The sequence below is a fragment of the Macaca fascicularis genome, chromosome 13 (assembly GCF_037993035.2).
Source record: "Macaca fascicularis isolate 582-1 chromosome 13, T2T-MFA8v1.1".
Lineage (NCBI taxonomy): Eukaryota > Metazoa > Chordata > Mammalia > Primates > Cercopithecidae > Macaca > Macaca fascicularis.
In genome coordinates this window covers 16,768,201-16,788,133 of record NC_088387.1, presented here as the reverse complement: position 1 = coordinate 16,788,133, position 19,933 = coordinate 16,768,201, and the positions used below count along the sequence as shown (strand labels likewise).

The 19,933-nt window shown below is 51.0% G+C and overlaps 1 protein-coding gene across 4 annotated transcripts in view; it reads right to left on the bottom strand.

Moving 5' to 3' along the window:
• The window catches only part of SH3RF3 (SH3 domain containing ring finger 3), a 373,930-nt gene that overhangs the window by 214,088 nt on the left and 139,909 nt on the right, over positions 1–19,933 (bottom strand). The gene's annotated exons all lie outside the window — the stretch shown is intronic.

The following is a 19,933-nucleotide window of genomic DNA, read 5'->3' as shown; positions in this document are numbered from 1 at the left end:
CCAAAGGCGGGGGTCAGGTATAGCAATCTCCCAGGCTCCTGGCAAGGAGAAAAAAACGTAATGGAGTGAAAAGAAGTCAGTCTCCTTGGGTGACGATGCCTTGCCTTGCAAAAATCCCAGTGTGCTGTCAGGAAACAGAACAATCCTCAACAGAAAGGGAATGGAGGTGACTCCAGACCGACATGACAAAAATTCTGTTTTGGGAGGTCACCTGGGGTGCCTCTATTTTGGGAGGAAATAATTTCCTTAATGACATCTCTGCGGGCTCTCATACTTTCTGGCTTTATCCGGTTTTAAAGCTGGCATATTCACATTCAAATGCCTCCTTTGTGAACTGGTCTTTAGATTAGAATACCTCTGAGTGTTCCTGTTCCCTAATACATTAAAAACTATGGGCAACTCCCCGGACTCCATGCCTGCAATAACTCTGAAAGGAGTTATGCAAAAGCAATTACAGTTAATGACAGTCATCCTGATTTTTAACTTTCTTTGTTCATGAGGCCCAGGGATTTGGATCCTTGCACCTATTCTGAATGACTGCAAGCACAATGCATCTAGGTTTCTGAGTTCTTCTTGGAAACCAAGGTTCACAGCATTTTCCTGGTAGCCTCATCTTTTGGGCAAACAAGACAACTTCAGGGCATGAGACTGGTGTGACTATATTAAGGCCAGTGATGTGACAATGGGACAGCTCAACCATGCTGGTGGCAGTCATGCCAGGGCTCAATCTGCCTTTCAAATAAGAACTTGAACCTTTCTCTGGCTTGCTGATTTGAACAGGCAGGTCCTGGATGTAGAGAGGTGGCACACTTAATCCGGTCACTAAGGGTAGGAGTTAGCAAAAGAAAAACGATGGGACTATGAGTGAGATTAAGAAATTGCACACAGGAGAGTGAAGCACCCTACAACTGGCAACAGGGCGCAGCTTTAATATCTGAGGCCTGAAAGGGAAGGGCCTCAGATGGGAAGGGCCTGCAGAGGCTACAGAGAAAAGCTCTGTGCAGAGGGCCTCTGATGGGAGGATCTGAGGCCTCTGATAGGACCCGAGGGAGGGCCCAGAAGGGGAACACCCTGATCTCACAGTTCCCCTCTTGCCTCGCATTGGACAAAACCAACCACCTGCGCCTGAGTATATGGTGGAGATGGTGCAGCCCGCAGCACGAACAGGGTCAAGGGGGAGGGTGACTCTGCAGGGTGCATGGAAGTCACCTGAGCATGGTGTCCCAACCTGGTGCTCTCAGAAGACAGGTATCTCTCTTAGGTCTCTTGGGCAGCCTGGAGATAACCTAAAGCACCTCCAGAAAAGATTTTTTATGTCTCTGTAAGCCCACAAATAAACATGTCAATTTATTTACAGCTGTGGTTCGGAGTCAAGATGCAGTTTCTCATGGTCTGCGGACAGTGGTATCACCTCTCCACCAGGGCGTCGGGAATCCAGGGTGACTGTGATCACGAACCACCACACAGGAGAGACCAAGGGGCCATTCGCTGGACGCAAGCAGGAAAAAGTCCCTTGGAATAATTTAAAATGCAAATTTTAGATCAAAATTCTGTGGCATGTAATCACTGGGTCTTTTTTATCTCTGGACAACCCCCCATGAGGCCAATACCATGGCTGTCATCTGCACGTCACAGATGAGATCACAGAAACACGGAGAGCAAGCACGGATGCAAAATCAGGAGGCTGCTGAGCAGCGCAGAGCTGAGCACGGGGACAGTTGCACGTCCCATTTCAGTGCTGCCAGTCTGTGGAAGATGGCGGAACCACCTGGGCAGGGTCCACAAATGCTCACTGTCTTTTCAGATGCAGACTCACAGCACTGACCGCTACCCCTGGGGATGGACCAGCTGAGTAATTTGGAGTTGGAGAAGTTTGGATTTGGGAAAGGTAGAATGGCTATGGGCCCTGTGAGATGTCACTCCTCCCAGGATGTATGGGGCAGCGTCTGCTCTGCACCGCGTCTCTGCAGGGAAACCCAACCCTCCCAAAGGCACTGGGGCTCCTGGTAGCTCAAAGCAGGTTTTGCTATCAGATGAGCTGTGCCAAACAGGGGAAAAGATTCTTGCTTCAGAGCTCCTGGGATTTAGAATCATGGGCGTGGAAGCTCCCCTCACCATGTGCCAATCCAGAATGGGCCTTGGTCACAGCAGTGGGCCAGCCATCAGCTCAGCATGGTGCCTTGATGGCCTGTTGGGGGCTGAGCTGAGAGTCCAGGCCCACCTGGAGCAAACCCCTGACTCTGGGGTTTTAGTGACTTGGTCTTCTGCACCCAGGTGATAAGCATAGATGGCCTTGTGCGGGACTGTGGTGCAGCTGAGAGAACACGTGCTGAGTGACCACAGGACCTGAGCCCTGCACTCTTTGCCCCTCTGGGCCTCCAGGTTCCTGTTTGCCTTCGAATTGCAACCAAGGGCCCCCTGGAGTGACCACTGCACGGGCAGCACGCCTTCATGTTTCTTACAGGAGGGTCAAACACATCCCTCGACCACACTTTTCCATCATCACAAGGAAATCTGCGGACGGCAGAGCATCACCTCCCTCAGAGAAACACAGAATGCTGCCTATCCCTTTGCCAGGCCCTTACTTAAAGAACTGGAAGTGAAATGAAATCCTTGAATAAAGTGACTTGGAAAACCCACAGGTACAAAGCACCAGGACCCTGTAGGGTCCAAGCACCTTCCTACTGCCATGTAACGACAGGCGCCTGAATGGCCACCTCTCCATGTCAGAAATACTATTTGATACTAAGCAGGAGATCAGGCTTCCACCAGCCCCTGATGTGTAATGGCTTATCCTAGGCAAACTGTCCTGCAGGCCATGGACCCTCAGAACCCAGGGCAGCAAAGAGGAAAACTGGGTGAGTGGACAAAAATCTGAATGCAGTAGAAGGAGGCACTCTGGGGGCACGGGGGGAAGGAAGCGGTCAGGCTTGGCGCCACGCAGAGGCAGTGAAGCCAACAAGGCCAGGACTGGAAGGAGGATGCTCTCCAAGGCGCAGACTCACACCCTGCCGGGTCCGGATCCAGGCTCCACAAGGCGTCAGCTTGCTCACACTGGACCAGGCTTATGGACAGATGCAAAAGCAAGCTTTCATGAGCCCCAAGTGAACCTTTTCCCCACAGGACTCTCAGAGAGGACTGACACAGATGATAGATTAGGCTCCCCTCAGAGCGCACACACACTCCGTGGCTTGACCGTGGCCAGAACAGGATGCACCCCCCCAGCCTCTGGGCTCCCACCGCGAGGCAAGCGATTGCCCTGCAGTCCAAGTGCCCCAGCATGCACTGTTAATATATGATTACCACGTCCAGACACGCTAACAAAAAAGCACTGCACAGCAGGCACACTGCACTGGAGAATCAGCGGTTTGCGCCTCAAGTCTAATTAAGACAAAAGTTTTAGTGCGTTGGCTGTGGAAAGGCATGCTAATGATTCACAAGCTGGCTTAACGCCGCCATGAACACCTGTATTTCAGCAGCTTCCCAGGAGGTGATGGGGTGATGTGGAAAGGGGAACCTGTCCTTCCCTTCACACTGAGTGGATCTGCAAGCACAGGGCAGGGCAACTCAGTCTCCAAAACCAACAGGGCCAGTGCCAGGCTCAATTTGTTCTTTCTTTAAAGTAGCTTCCATAGAAAGCGTCACTGTCACCCCTACTCCAGACCCTGGGCTCTTTCCAAACCGGGTGAAGGGGTGACAGCTGCCTGGGACTCTTCCAGGACAGGGCTGTGTGGCCGGCCATGGAGCAGAGGCCCCGTGGCACAGTGCACAGACAGCGTCCTCCCAGAGGCAGCTGTTCCCCACACTGACTTCAATTCTGATGGCACAAGGCCAGAATGTCTTTCATTAGTTCCCCAAACTCTGTCATCAGGGAAGCAGACGAGCCCAGTGTGGATTTTTTAAAGTCAGCACATTCAAAAGCATCACCCGACATGAGGCCACACATCCTAAAACACACACACTCCACACACATGTGCTTAGCCATGCAGGGACTTCACCCTCAGAGGTGTGCCCAGAAGATGATCTGCCTGGCCTAGACTGGGAAGGGTCTCAAAAAAATCACCAAAGCCTCAAAAACATGGTTTCCCATGACATTGGCAGTGGCCTCCCACTCATTTCTAGATACCACTCTATGCCCTTCGTCCAGCCAAAGCCACCCTGTGACTGCTTCTCACATCACTCAAACACAGGATTTCCTGCAGCAGATGTGACTCCAGTGGCTTCCAAGGCTGGATGAGAGGAGAGTGATGGGAGCGGTATGTCCCCTTCCTCATGCCCACCTCCCGGTCCACACGCCCTAGACCAGCCGCCTTCGAGAATAAGGTCCTGTCCCACAATCCCCAAATTCCACTGATTTCATCTCCTGCAGCTTCTCTTATAATTTTGGTTGCTATCAGTCCCTGAATGCTTTAAGAATAAAAATGCCTTTCAGTAATACTCATGGCTACTAATATAAGGACGATGTTCAAGGAAACTAACACCCACCAAAATGACAAGATCACCAAAAAGAAATCCCTGAGGGGCACACCACACGTGAGAAAACTGCAGGCCCCAACCCCCTTCCCCTGGGGCCGCCCCTCGGTAAGACCCTGGGCTCAGCGCCTGAGGGATCGTGTTCTTTCAAGGTCCTTCATTACAGTGGATCTGGGAAGGCCCAGGGAGCAGGACAAGGGAGGTGACAGCAAGTAAGAAGGCAGCCCAATACCACCCTCCCCCGCTGGCTTTCCTACCCAGGGAAAGTTCTCCTGGAAAAGCACCCACAGGCAGAGGTGTGGGGACAGGAGGGAGCCGGAAACACGGCCTCCCCAGGTGAGATGGAAACGGGGGTTATTTGACAAGCGCTTCACCAGCTGATGCACACGGAATGCTCGCTCCCCAGCGCCCCCGGTGGCTTAGCAGCAAGGCTGGCTGATCCTCCCAAGGAGCGGAGAGAACAAACACAAGCTTAGGAGCCAGGCATGGCCAAGTTCAAGTCCCAAATCCACCACGTAGCACCTCTGTGGCTCAGGCCAGCCATTTAGCATCCCCACTTCTCAAATTTCCTGACCACAAAAGGGGGCTACTGTCCCCTGCTTCCAGGTCCCCACGCACACTGGATCACAGTGCAGCACAGCTCCCTGCAGCGCACTCCCTCAGCCCCAGCTTTTAGGAAGGGCGGAAGTGTGCCCCCATCCTCCTCACCAGGGTTCTGCCTCAGCTCTGGATGGCCCACCCCTCCCCTACTCTCTTCTGGAGACCTCTGTGGACAACACCAGGGGTCTCTGGTTACCAGCATTTCTGAGTGCTCCTCCACAGGGGAGCAAAGCTCCACTCCCTCTGTGAACTCAATGCTGGCCACCAGAACACTCCATTTCAACGCACTGAGGTGAGGCCTGGCGGAGACTGGCAATGGGGCGGCAAGGAAGGAGCAGGGGAGCAGGTGTCCAGCAGGCCCACAAGCAGGGAGGGGGAACAGAGGCCTTCAGTAGAAGGAAGGCTGTGGCCACGGCCCAAGCACCCAGGCATGGAGACCGCCAGGCTGGGGCCTGGAGGCAGCGAACAGAGGCATGCTCCAGGCACGTTTGGGACTGTCACAGCCATTTCTGGGCTGTACCCTGGGCATTTTTATTATCTTTCAGGACTTATCATCTGCCATCATCACCGCTGCAGCCCACGACTCTGGCCCTGGCCAAGCCCGGACTTACCTTCTGTCTGCATACACAGTTCATGCAGTCCTCGTCCACCCACGCCAAGCAGTCACCCGTTCCTCCACGTGAGGGAGGAGGACCCCGGGAGAGTAATGAGCCAGCCCCAATGCCACCATTGCTACACTGAGTTTCTCCTCCTCACTGTCACCTGAGTCCACAGGGGCCACCAGACTCCCCAGCCATGGCTCCTCTCCTCACAGGAGGACCATTACCCCTCTGCCTCCTCCTGCCTGCCAGCCCTGGAGGATGCAGACACGGTTCTACCTCCTGGTGAGCTCTTCCGCGGCTTTCTCCTTTGGCCGTTCCGAGGACTAAACTATGAAACAAAGACACAAAGCTGGGAAGTACAAGAAGATGACCAGCCAGACCCACTTTAAGTGAAGTACTCCAAGCAAATGAAGGTGCCCAGACGTCTCCCACCATGGAGGCGAGAGGTGGAGTGCGTGCAGTGGCTCCCTGCACCGTTCTCCTGGCCAGTGTCCCCAGGCCCTGCAGCCAGCTGAGGCCCAGGGCAGTACCACCCCTCCCCTGTCCTCCCACCGCAGGGCAGGCCAGCATCTCGGTGACCCTCGGGACTTCCTGCCATGCTCATGACTTGGCAGGTGGCAGAGCAGGACCGGAAGATTCCTAGAGCTCTCCTACGTACTTCACACCCATGTTTTGGTATCTCAGCAAAACCGGAGTCCACTTTTTCCCTGGGGTACATTCTTTTGGTTAAGAAAATGCAGACAACTTGTACCAATTATGAACATGTTAGACTAAATAATCAATCTAATCTACACCCATTTGTCAAAGCCAATATCTCCCTACATTAATGTGTAAAGGAAAGATGCAGGTTTAACCCCAATAAACACTCATGGCAATAAGATAAAAAGAAAAATAGCTGCTATTCATCACCAATCAGAAACTGCTCCTTAGGAAGGAAGCAAGCCCACCTTCCCTGAGCCAGAATGCAACTAGAGACAGGCTCCGCCATGCAGCCCCCACTCATTTCCCACCAGCATCCCCTCTGACACCAAGCAGAGATGTAGCATCTTGAACCTGCGCCCTGAAGCATCCCGAAGGCCTGGCCCAGGGCTCGGCCATGGGGCTCCTAGTCCACAAACCACAGAGCCAGGCAGGCCTTTCAGCCCTGCCACGTGGCCATCTCTACATTCTGCCTCCCTCCCAGTGGGAACCGTCAGCTCTAGACCCCGGGGGTCTGTGTGCTCCCCAGCACCCTCCCGTGGTCAGTGTGCCCCCTACAGTCAGTGTGCCCATTGGCACAGAACTTCTGCACAGGCTTGCTCTTGCTCTCTGGGCCGGCACTCACTCCACCATCATGGAAATCAGAGACGGACTCTTCTGATTTCCTCTACCCTGAATCTAAAGAGCTGTGGGAAATTCGGAAGCTGCTCACTCTAAACGCTTACACTCAAATTAAGTAAAGCACTTTCCCAGCCAGCAGACCTGGAGCTTGATCTCAGAGGCTCCCGTCTTTAACTCCCCCACAATGAATCACCCTCCCTCATCCCCTTGCATGCTCTGCTGAGGCCCAGCAGGTAAAAGGCACCCCCAGAGTCAGAACCAGAAGAGCTGCCTCCAGTCTAAGTGCTGTACGTGTGCTGGATGCAGGACACCAGAGGGACGTCCTGTTCTGAGACTGTCACATCAGGAGAGCTAGTCCTTCCCTCTCCTCACTTTCCAAGTCCCAGGGTAGAATTCCTGATGGAGAATGGAGGGGGCCAGGGCAAGGAAAAGGCAAGAGGGGTCTGAGGGTGCTCCACCCCAACAAAATTCACAACCTGTTGTCAGGTGTGTTCATGCCCCAAAGTGTGCCCTCCAGCAGCCCAGGCAGCAGCCCAGGGCAGAAGCTGGGGTTGCAGGAGGAACAGGGAGAACCATGACTCACTGCATTGTGCAGGTGGCACTCCATTTCCTATGGCATAGGTGACAACTGTGCCCATTCCTGTCTCTTAGGGTGTGCAGTAAGTAACCAGTCCTCTCTCTAGCCCTGTCATGACATACAAGGACGGCTCTGGGGACAGCACGGCTCAGTTGTCAGGAGTCTGAGGCTTTGAGGTCTGCAGATTTGTGTGTGTTCTACATCACCATTGCCACCTGGGGAACCCGATGCAAGTTCCTAGCACAGAGCTTTAGTTTCCACACTTGCAGTGAGGATAATGCACCCACTTCTACAGGCTTATTAGACACGGTATGCAATAATGTGCAATGGACATAAAACAGCTGACCACTGTTATCCAACAGGTGCTCGATACATGGAGAGAGAAATGAAATGAACCCTGCAGCACCCTCGAGGCTCACGCTCACGGCCCTCATCGGGTGAGCGCAATTTCCAACTTCTCCAGATTCTCACTGCTGGGTGCTACGATGCAGGAGGGTTGTTTACATCACCTGAATGGTCTCAAAATAATCTTTTGATGAGCAGAGCTATCAGTGTAGATTGCTTTTAGCTTAGAGACTCCTTACGCAGGGTTTTTAAGGATTGGGAGACTGAAGCCCCCTATTTCGATGACTGCTAGGACTGGATTGGACCATGGCTGCAGTGGAGCCCCAGTCTGGTAGACCAGCACCCGGGAACAGGAAGAGATTCGCCACTGCTCCCCTTCCTATTGCTGAGCATCCACCAGACTGGGCCCCCATCAGCCTGCCCAACCAAGAGCGTACTCAGGTGGGGTGCTGCTGTCCAGAGCCCACTGTCACTGGCTGGCTGTGGGGCCCCCTCTCTGGGCCTCAGTTTCCTTGCATGTAAAATGAGGAGATTAAACCAAGGGGCCTCTGTGTTTCCTTCCAGTGCCAACACGCTAGGTCCTGCTGCTGCTTCTCCACAGCCAGGTATTCTGTGTGCCACAGGCACGCACGAGTGCAGACCACTGAAATTAATTATAGATGTCAGCTCTTTATGATTCTGATAGCATTGCAGCAAGAAAGGAGGAGTCCCCAAAAAACACGCAGAAAAAAGAACTCTGTTGTTTCTGGGATAGAAAAAAAATAAGAGGGGAGCCTGGCTGGCATTCTGAAGTCCAGAATCTTCTCTATTCCCACCCTGGGGCAGTGCAGCCTAAGATAAACCATGGCCAAGGGGGTGTGTTTTGGGGGCCCTCTCACCCCTCACCCTCCACCTCTTACCGCCCCCCCATTACCTCCCAACTCTCATCCCTTGTCTTCCCTCACCCCCCAGGGGCCCGCACCCTAAGTCTTGCTACAGGGCAGGCACCACCAGCACCCCACACGCCTGATAGATCCTCCCGGACTTCTTCTTGCCCGGCCTGGCTCTGTCAGCAAGGTCAGCGTCTGTGACAGTTTCGCGTCACTGCTCCCAAGGGTACTGAATTTCAAAAGAAACGCAAGCTGACAAGAGCTGCAAAAGCAGGAAATTCCAGCGACAGAATTCCAAAAGGAAACAGTGATGAGAGCATTTCTGGGAAAAGGTGAAGGGGTGGGGAAGGAAGGTATCCCGTTTCCTTGAAATCCCATCCACTAGGCAACCACAAGTGCTCCTCGTTCCAGCTTGACCTGCAGGACATGGGTGATGGAGGAGGCAGTGGCGACTTTCCCAGTTAAAGCCTGAGTTCACATTAGCAGCACAGCAGCATTAAAGAGAGGTGGAGGAAGACCCCGTAGACAGGAGGAGATCAAGGGACAGTCACTCCAGCAGGTTGATGCAACTTCCATGCAAGAACCTACCACTGCCGATTTAGCCTAATTGTCAGTGTGCTTGAATCTTCACTAGCCCTCCAATGGCCACTGAAATCCCTTTGCAGTGGTTAGCCTTGGAAGAACAAAGGACATGGCTGGAGCTAAGCCACATTCAGAAGTGAGCAGGGCTCTCAACAAGCTAACAGCACACTTCAGGTCAGCCTCTTCCCAAAATGTATGCATGGAATCCGGACCACAGCTCTTGGTCCGCTACTCAATACCCCATGGATGGTTTTCCAGGTGATACATGGATTTGCCATAAAATTAATGGGCACAGCAGTTCTCAAGATCCTCTTACTTTCATGCTCTCCCCTCACCCTGGAAGAAAGATCACTTCAAAGTCAAGCACAAGCACACCAACTTTGGAATGAGGAAACCTGCAAGCCTAAAATCTGTGTCTTCTCTTGACTACCAAAAGTAGACATTCTCACGGAGCCTCGGGTATACTACTGCCCAGCAAACACTCATCCCCACCCTCCACTTCTGCAGAGTGCACATCCCCACCCTCGACCCTGGGCTCAGTCACAAGATTTGCCTTGGCCGATGCAATACCCACCAACAAGATACAGGAGAAGGATAACATGGGTTTCAGTTGGGTACAGATGGGCTTGCATCCCTGGGGACCTGCCTTTCACCATGAAAACACGGCTCTGGAAGCTGCTGGTCCAAAGAAGGTAAAATGCAACAGACCTGGACCTAATCAAAGCTTGAAGCCAAGCCAAGCAGATGTTCACAAGTGACTGTGAACAGTAGGTGCTTATCCTATATGCCGCTGACTCCTGGGATATATCGCTATGCAGTGACATTGGGGCCCTGGCTGCCACACAGAGTGCCTGACATTCCAGTAACCCCAGGGTTGGCCGTCCCTTCTATTGAATCCTTGTGCCTCATCATCAGCCATGAGTCTTTGTTCATCAGGCACGTTTATTTTAGTTGAACAGAGAGCACTGAACACCAAGTTAGATGAAATTCTCCCATTCCTTCAGAAGTGTCATCACCACTGAAGACTAGCAAGCCCCACTGGGACGCCCCTGGGCCCACCCCCATTACGGGCACCAGCCTGCTGCTACGTGTGCACCTGGGTGGCTGAAGCACAGGGCCCTGCCAATAAAGTGCCCACCGTGGGCTCCGGGAAACATCCTCCACAGAGGAGTGCAGAGAAAACAGTCCCAGTGAATTTACTGAAATGGATTTTTTTTAAAGACAGGGTCTTGCTCTATTAGTCAAGCTGAACTGCAGTGGCATGATTATGGCTCACTGCAGCCTTGACCTCCTGGGCTCAAGCCATCCTCCCACCTCAGCCTTCTGAGTAGCTGGGACTATAGGTGCATGCCGCTATGCCTGGCCTTTTTTTTTTTTTTTCAGAGACAGGGTCTCCTTGTTGCCCAGGCTGGTCTCTAACTCCTGGCCTCAACTGATCCTCTCGCCTCAGCCTCCCAACATGTTGGGATTACAGGAATGAACCACCACACCTGGCCTGAAATTTTTTCAGCAGAAGAAATGCCCTTATAATTCACAGCAAGGTCTACCTGGCCACTGTTTCTCCACTTTTAAGAGGTGAGACTGCCAGGTATAAGAATGTAATTTTCCAAGTGATCATTTCCCAAAACCTACACATTCACCCACAGCCACGCTTGTGGTAATGATCTTGTTGTCACACAATACACTTGGGGCTCCTCATGAATGGGAGGCACGCTGAGTGGGAGAGGCCATCCAAACCCAAGCACTGCCTGTTTAATTCAGAGTCAGTTCTGAGCTACGCACGCGGAGGAGTGCAGGGTGATGCATAATGACAATGTACACGTCGGTCTCAGGGAGGCACTTTCAACAGACCCGCGCCTGTCACTTGGTATTCCACCGACTGCTCGGAGATGCGGCAGCTGCCTGATGTCCTAGCAGAAGTAGGACTCTTCACAGGAGATACTAAATCTTATGAAATTATACAGTCGTAGTAATTGAGAACACCAAGTAGATTTCCATCACCAAGGCCACGGTCACGTAAAGAGCCGTAAATGAAATGACACTGTAATCATTTCAAAATCCAGTCAAACCATCATCTGCAAACCTCAGTGATCCTGATTCCAGAGTCACATCCAGGTTCCTGTACAGTGAGGGAGGGGCCGAGCGTGACACACCCGAAATGCAGGGCACACCTGGCACAGATGTGGCTGAAATTCTAGGAACTGTTTCTAACTACATACTGAAGACACAGAAGGTTGACCTGCCACCCTATGCCCCCTCCTCCAGCCCTGCGGGCTCTGGACAGTTGCGGGACCACCAGCGTTCTTCAGCTTTATCCTAGCACAGAGCACGGTGCCCACCATTTGACAGGTGCTCAAGGGAAGTCTGTTGACTTCTGTCCATTTGCCCACCACTCCTTTCAGGGAGAAGCTGAGTCCTCCAGCTCAGGACTCCCCCTCTTACATCCTCCCCCAAGCATGAACCTTGGTCATCTCTACTCTCTTCACCTCACTTTTTTCCATGTGAATTTAGGTTATTTTATCTTGCTTAACTATATTGTTTGTATAAGGCCCCTTAGATCCTTTTAGGAAAAAGGTAGTATATATGTATGTAAATCAAAACTGATTTCTCTAGAAGCGAACAACAGAGAAGGCTGAGGTATCACAAAAGCTGGAATAATGTGATTTAAAACAAGCCAAAAAAGGTCTCCATCCAACTTAGAATATTTGTCTGGTAAGAGTTCAGATTTCTCCAGTGCCTCAGCCCAAAGCACCATGGCAAAACAATAACAACCATGCCATTTAGTTTCACAATATACAACTGAAACACAAGTTTTCTCCAGTTACTATTACGTCTACTTTCCAGGTGAGAAAATACATCACTAAGTGGCTTGAACAAGGCCTTCCATGCAGCAACACCTGGGCTAAGGCTTCTTGCCCTCCCTAGGTCCTGGAGGACAGTCACAGCCTTCAGATGGGCCTGGACTCTGACAGTCAGTCTCAGACCATCACCCAGTGACAGCTGCTACATCTACTACAGGACACGTATTTGCCATCAATGGCATTCCTAGCTCAAAGGACAAATCCCATATCCATCTAATCATGATCCTTTTCTAGAGCAAATAACTTTTTCTTCTTCTAAGACATGAGCGTATGCCACCTCCAGGGATGTTCAAACTCACACATATGGTGATGTGGGAGAACGCTGGTGTTTTCTCAGGTCTTAAGTCGAATGCCTGCTCCTAACTCGAACCCTTGTGGGTTCAGCCAAAGAATGCCTTCTACCATCTCTGGGTCTGAATCCCCCTTCCTGGGAAGAGCACTGCCCCCTGAATGAAGGGTTGCTGGGTTCCTCTCTGCCAACTAAACCATGAAATCCTCTCTGGGATGGGAGGCCAAATGGGGGCATGTTCATCTCCCCTCACCCCGTTAAACATGATGTCAGCTATAAATCCATTCCATGTTCATAGCCAAATAATGTCAGATTATAATGAATTTTCCTCTCCATAAACTTAGAGCGGACTCAAAAAACCAACCGACCTTGAAGGAAAAAGCCTAGATCCTATTACCAGCTCCCCGCGAACCCTTCAGATCCTTCTCACTGTGCCTCGCTTCATAAACTGTCATTAGCACAGGGAAGCAGGTGTGGCTGTCCGGGAGAGGAAGGGTACGCCGGCAAACAGCGAGATGGGGAATGAACCTTTTAAAAGGACGCGCTAATCAAGCATCCAGACAACCTCGGCTAATCCTTGAACTTGAAAGTGCAACCGTCCCCCAGGCAGGGCAGGAAAAGCAGGAAAAAGGCAGAAGCACGGTGGGTGCAGGGCGCTCTTTGAGTGCTCGTCAACCGACTTGCACATTTCCTGTGATGCTTTCTAGTCAGCTAGGTCATCGGGAACAGCCTACAACCCAGAATAAACAAATAAGGCCCTGATTCAGCTGCTGCCTTGGCCTACAGCAGACTTCCAGTGTCTGTCCTACTGAATGGAGGGTCACGGGACCCTGCTCAGGCCACATCGCACTCACCAACAGGCATGGCTCTGAGCAACTTACCAACATTATCACAAACGTAAAGTGAAGCCTGGTGATCTGATTTCCCCTGGCGTGCCTCTAGGCTCTCCTACTTCTCTGGATCACGAGAGAGGGTAGGGTGAATATCAGTCTCACGTGGCAGCCTCTGTGGGCCTCACCGTATGCAGCAAAGTACGAGAAACCACTTTTCACGATGATTGTGCAAAGCTTCGTGAAAGGTCAATCTCAGGCTCTTGCTGTGGTGGTGATAAGGCAGACAAGCATGGAACACATTTTCTTTTTTTAAAGGTGGAAGCTGTTCTAAGTCAGATGTTCTAAGGGGACAATTTTACATTATGGTAATCTACAAATATTACAGTATAAATGGTGCTTACAACTAGCTTTTTTATTGATGCAAAATTCATATAACATGAAATTAACCATTTTAAAGTGAACAATTCAGTGGCATTTACTACATTCACAATGTTGTGCAGCCACCACATCTATCGGAACATTTTTATCACCCCAAAATAAAGCCCTACCCCTGTGAGGCAATTCTACTCCATAGCCGCCTCCTCTCAGCCCATGGCAACCACCAATCTGCTTTCTGTTTCCATGGATTTACCTATTCTGGATACTTCATACCAATGAAATCATACAATATGTGACCTTTTGTGGCTGGCTTTTTTTTGAGCATAATGTTTTCCAGGTTCACACAAGTTGCAGCATATATGACAATTTCATTTCCTTTGATGGCTGAATAAAAGTCCACTGTAGGCACAGGCCACATTTTGTTTATCCACTCATCCATTGATAGACACTTGGGCTGGTTCCACCTTTTGGCTACTGTGTAAATAGGGCTACTATGAACATTTGTATACTTGTTTGACCACCTGTTTTTCAATTGTTTTGGGCACACACCTGGGAGTGAAATTACTATAATTCACTTTTGATATACAAAAAAGAAATGGTAATATATTTAGGACCAATGAACTTGAAATCTCAAATCTCCATAATGTGTGTTCCAAGGAATAATGACTTTTTAACTTTCTAAGAAATCCAGATCCTGGAAGATTTCCAAAACTACAAGTTGCCTTTGACATATTACCACAAATGATTTTCCTTGCCATGACAATAAAGATAATAAAATGGCAGTAATGTTAATAATAATCACACAGAGAAGGTAATATGACTGACATTCTCTTATAAGCCCAGAACTATGGTATTATCCTTGCCAGCATAATTAATATTCCATTTTCCATGGAGAAAATCACATAGCCCTAAAGCAAGCACCAAACCCAGTCCTATCACACCAGAGCCCACATTCTTCATCTGCTAGCCTACTTGTTTCCCTTCACATCAAGCAGCCCGTTTATAAGCAACCAGTATTTACGCTGAGCCTGGTCTCAAGCAGCGTATCTGGACTTCAGTCACAACTTGCATACCCTGTCACCATATAAAAGGGACATCTATGACCTTCTAAATGTGATTCCTACCCTGCAATGTGATAGATCTCATGCGTCCCTGACAACCTGTGTCCCCATCAGCAGTTGCGCATGTTTAACGCCTGTCGTCAGATGAAGCCATAACATAAGCTCTAGCAGAGGAGGGCTCTGAGTCTGTCCCACCACAAAACTCCCCACCTGTGCATGACACCTGGCACTTTACATGCATTCACTAAACACGTGCCCAGTGAGTGGGGTCTGCATTCACCTGGTCCTCCACTGGCACATCCTTCAGGCTCTCAGTTCTCCCTTCTCCCCATCTCCATCCATCCCTGTATACCTCCTGGGGGTAGGAATGGGTCTCAGGGTCCCCTTGGAGACCTGCCTCCCCTCATCCATGGGTTAAGGCTCAGTGGAGCTTGGGATGCCCAAGGGAAGCACTCCTCCCAGACAGGTTCAGGAATACTCTGCCTCCAGGGCCCTCAGCGCCCCACAGATACATCCACAGAAACACATGTGCCTTCCCAGCCTGGCAGGCAGCACTGAACAGACGACTGTGCAATCATTCTCAGGACAGGCCTAGGATCTTCCTAGTTAATGAGCACTGCCTTAATTTCTTATACAGCAGATTTTAAAATGCATCCTAAATCATCCAGATGGTCATCAAGAACCAGTATCTCTTCAACCCAAAATACTCAGTAAACAACTTCTATTTGACTCCTGGTCTCTCTCCCACTGGTAACATTAAAGCCAACTTTTAAAGGTAACCATTTTCTTTCCCTGTTTTAATTTCTTACAGTAGCTTAACAGGGAAAAAATATGGGTCCTTTGTGATTCCTTTCATGATTAAGGCTGCTAGGAAACTGTCTTGGCATTACTAGGGAGACGAGTCGGGATGTTAGAGAGTTTGCCGACAGAACCCCAGGCCAGGCACCCAGACACACCAAGCCTGACGTCCTGTGTGCGCGGCAGCACTGGGGGCTGTTTAACTGAGATGCATTGATGCTGGTTCATAATCCTCTCGCACACCCATCCAGCTGGGCCAGTGCCCCTCTGCTGACCACACACAGCCCAGCCTGTATCGTCTCCATGACAGCTCAGCGCTGGTCTGGAGGAGGACTGTTGGCAGCTGTGTCTGTGCAAAGCACGTGCTCACCATTCGCCCGCTGAGGGGTGTCCAAAGGAACGAGCACTCTGAGCCTTCAGCCCAAGTAGACATCCTCACCAAAAGAAACAGGCACTACTCGGCCCCTGTGAGTGCAGCATAGTTAGAGGCGAAGGGGGCTCCCTGCGTCCCGCACACCAGGAAAGCGGTGTGGAGCTGCGGGATGCTGATGCGTCTGTGCAGATGGCTGGCTTCATGCTTGCCCTCATGGTGCCTGCACGGTTCTGCTTCCACACCGGCTCTTCAGGGTTCCAGCCTTGAAAAGGTCTTGCTTTTCAGAGGTACCCTCAGGGGATGCGTAGCCATCAGCTCTAAGTCCCAGTTTTTGGTTGAGCAATTGCTAGAGATTTCACCTAGACAAGCAGGCAGCAGCTTACTAGGAAAAAGGCTGTCAGACAGTCATTGCAGAGGGCTGTGGGAGATTCTGACCCAAGGGTACATCTTATTCTTCAGACCAGGGAGAGGTAAGTCCAGCCCCGACAGCTGGCCAAAGACAGAGGGGCTGCGCTGAGTGGTGGGGGCAGGAGGCCCGGTGATGACACAGGGATGGGACAGGGCAGCACCCCAATGTCACTCAGTGTCAAGACAGGGCTTACCCATGCCAGATGCACCCAAAGACCCCATGATCTGAAAATTATCCATCACCATGCTGAAAGAACACACACAAAGGAGGATCCAGGGCTGTGAATGTGTGTGCGTAGTGGTTAGAATCTCAATTCCGCCTCGGGATGATCTGGCCACAGTCAATACTCAAGTTACAGGATACTCATATTCAATTCAGATTTGTACAGCACTTTAAAGGTGGTCAGATACATTGTGGGCCTCAATACTGATACCACAGAAGTCCAATATTGAGGACACATGACTTGCTGTGCAAACAGGCAGTGAATTGGCAGAGGGAGGCTCTTGGTCCTAAACGACAATGCAGCACCCACCACGTATCTCGACACGGGGCTTCCGGCATTCTGGGAACCACGCGTGGCCTCACGCCATTGTTGGTCCCCACTCCAGAAGGTCCTGGCTGGGATGCCATAGTTACAACTTGACGATCTTGAGTCTGAGGGTCCCCTGGGCTCTGTTCACTGCTGTCATGTTGGCTGACAGCAAAGTCTCACGTTGATTTATGGGAAAGTGAATAGCAATATGGTCTGCATCCACTGTTTAAAACTCTTACTCCAAAAGTCAAATGCTAAATGTTTTTACTCTACATGTATTTTGAGCTTTTGAGTTAAGATTTTCTTTGCACATCCCTCTAGGTTCCTCCCGGGAGGAGCTGTGTCTCTGAGGAAGGAGATGTCTACAGATTTCACACCAAACAAGGTAGGAGACTCCTGGGTGCAGAGCCAGGGCTTTTCTGGAGCAGTTCATTCCTGGTTTCCTGTTGCTTTTCCATTTCGAGCTGGCAAACCTTGTTTTGCTCATTAGCAAACGCTCCAGGAAGCCGAGCGCATGCCCTCATTGCTTCTGGCTCTCTGCCTGCACTTCGCCCCGTTCGCTGGCTGGGTGCTTGAGCTGGGGAGGAATGGATCAACATTGACTCTGCCTTAGATTAATGTATACTCAGGACATCGCCAGGCACAAAGTAAATGTTCAATGAGGCGTGACCCAGGAAATGGAATAAACATATAAAAGAAATTGCAATCCAGAAGCAGAAGCCACTTAGCCACAGAGGGCCCAGCCGGTGTCTCCCTCCTGATGCTGTGCGAGGTGGGCAGTGTCAGTACAGGCTCCTCTCACAGGTTCCCTGACCACTCCGTCCTACCAACGCTCTGTCTCTGTGACTTCTGTCTGTAATGGTTTTGGTTTTCCATGGGCAGGTATGCCTGGCCCAGCATCCCCAGCTAGAGAAAGGTCAATCTATGTAAGAGGAGTAACAGTCCAGGAATGGTCTCCGAAGGATGCTCCAGACACCACCTGCGTGGTCCAGATACGGGGCCGAGACACCTACGTCGTACCTCTGCTTAGCACCCAGTATCTCTGGGTCATGCCCTGCACCCATGGCCTCCTGGGATGATGTCCGCTTTGACTGCTTTTCACTGCCCCAGGCTGTCACTGCTGATCACAGAGGAATGGATGGATTCTACTCACCCTCCTGTCCAGCTAAGTCCAGTGGCTCAGAGCCCCGGCTCAGGCAGTGGAAACAAGAAGAAACGCGTCCTTCCCTGTGGCAGCTGCAGGCACCCTCCGCCGGTCCTACAGCAGGATTTACGACCACTCTGTGAGCTTGCCTGTCCCGCTAGGCAGCTTTCTGCCTCTGAATGGCAATCCTCCCCATGCCCGGCATTCCAACAGGGCCGCTTGTCACCTCAGGCGACCACAGGCTTGCCTCAAGGAGGTTATGCTTCAGGTTTCCCAGCCTAACCAGCACCTCCGCTCCCCAGATCTTCCTTGTGACAGGCCACATGCTGCCCCAATTTGCTGATCATCAATCCAAACCCTCCTCCAACACCCCCAGGTGAGGGCTGAGACTGCTGGGAGGAGGGTGGTAGGGTAGAGAAGAGGGACTGGTGCCCCTGCCCCGTGGCAGCCGAGCTCCTTCCTCCTTCAGCTTCAGACAGTGGCTTCAATCCGTAATCTATTAAGTATTTCATCACATTCTCTTTCCTAGGGCTTCATTAATTTCTGTACAGCCAGGAATTCTCTGTACAACCAGCTTATTAGTAGTAGTTACATTTTGCTTTCCTGGGAGGGGATGAGGGGATGCTGGGACTGAGGCTGATGTAATTAACAAATGCCTAAGCACATGAGCATTCTGCAGTCTTGGTCCCAATTCCTAAAATGCACAGTATCTTGGCAACTATCTTCAGTACCCCTCACCCCTCCCCGCCGCTGTCACCCAGGCTGGAGTGCAGTGGCACGATCTCACCTCACTGCAATCCCCACCACCTCCTTGGTTCAAGTGAATCTCCTGCCTCAGCCTCCTGAGTAGCTGGGACTACAGGCACATGCCACCATGCCCAGCTAATTTATTTATTTTTAATAGAGATGGGGTTTCACCGTGTTGGCCAGGCTGGTCTCCAACTCCTGCGCTCAAGTGATCCACCAGCCTTGGCCTCCCAAAGTGCTGGGATTACAGGCGTGAGCCACCACGCCTGGCTTGGCAACTATCTTTTAAGCACGACCTGGTGCTTAAAGTCAGAAGAAAGAGGGGCTGGATTCTTAAAGGGTTAGGAGGACGTGGTCGGCCGGCAGAGCCATGGAGAAGCACCGGTGTTTTCCAGAAATTACACGGTGTATGGGGAGGCTTCCTCTGTTCTCCGGGGGGGAAGGCGAGGCTTTCCCATCTTGGCTGCGGCTATCCTGCCTTGTTTGGTGTCAGTCTCTTTATGTCATTTCAAAATACCATGAACGAGAACTTGGGAATCTGGCTCTATCACAGTAGCCACTCCCAGGGCGAAGGTTGGAGAGGAACCTCAGCCTCTGGTCCCTCTCCCAAGGAGCCTGCCTATGATGCCATGCTTCTAACGCCACTCAGCACAAAATCCACATGCGGCCCTTGTGCCTCGTGGCTCCATGCACAGTGTGGGCCAAGAGAAAGGGCTGTGCCTGGGAGGAGCTGTCCTCAAGTCTCATCACCTGGGCATGTCTTAGGGCTCGGAAAGTCCTCCTCAGACATTTGTGTCGCCCAGAAAAGGGAAAAAGATACTGATGCTTCCTGACTTATAATGGGGTTACATTTTGATAAATCCAATATAAATTGGAAATATCATTAGGTCTAAAATTCATTGAATACACCCAACCTGCCAAACCTCACAGCATAGCCTGGCTCACTGTAAACATGCTCAGAACACACACATTAGCCTACAGTAGGCGACATCATCGGACTCAAAGCCTTATTTTATAATAAAGTATTAAATAACTTATGCAGTTTATTGAACACTGCCCTGAAAGTGAAAAACAGAGTGGTTGTGTGGGAACTCAAAAGTACAGATTCTATTGAATGTGTATCACTTCTGCACCATCTTG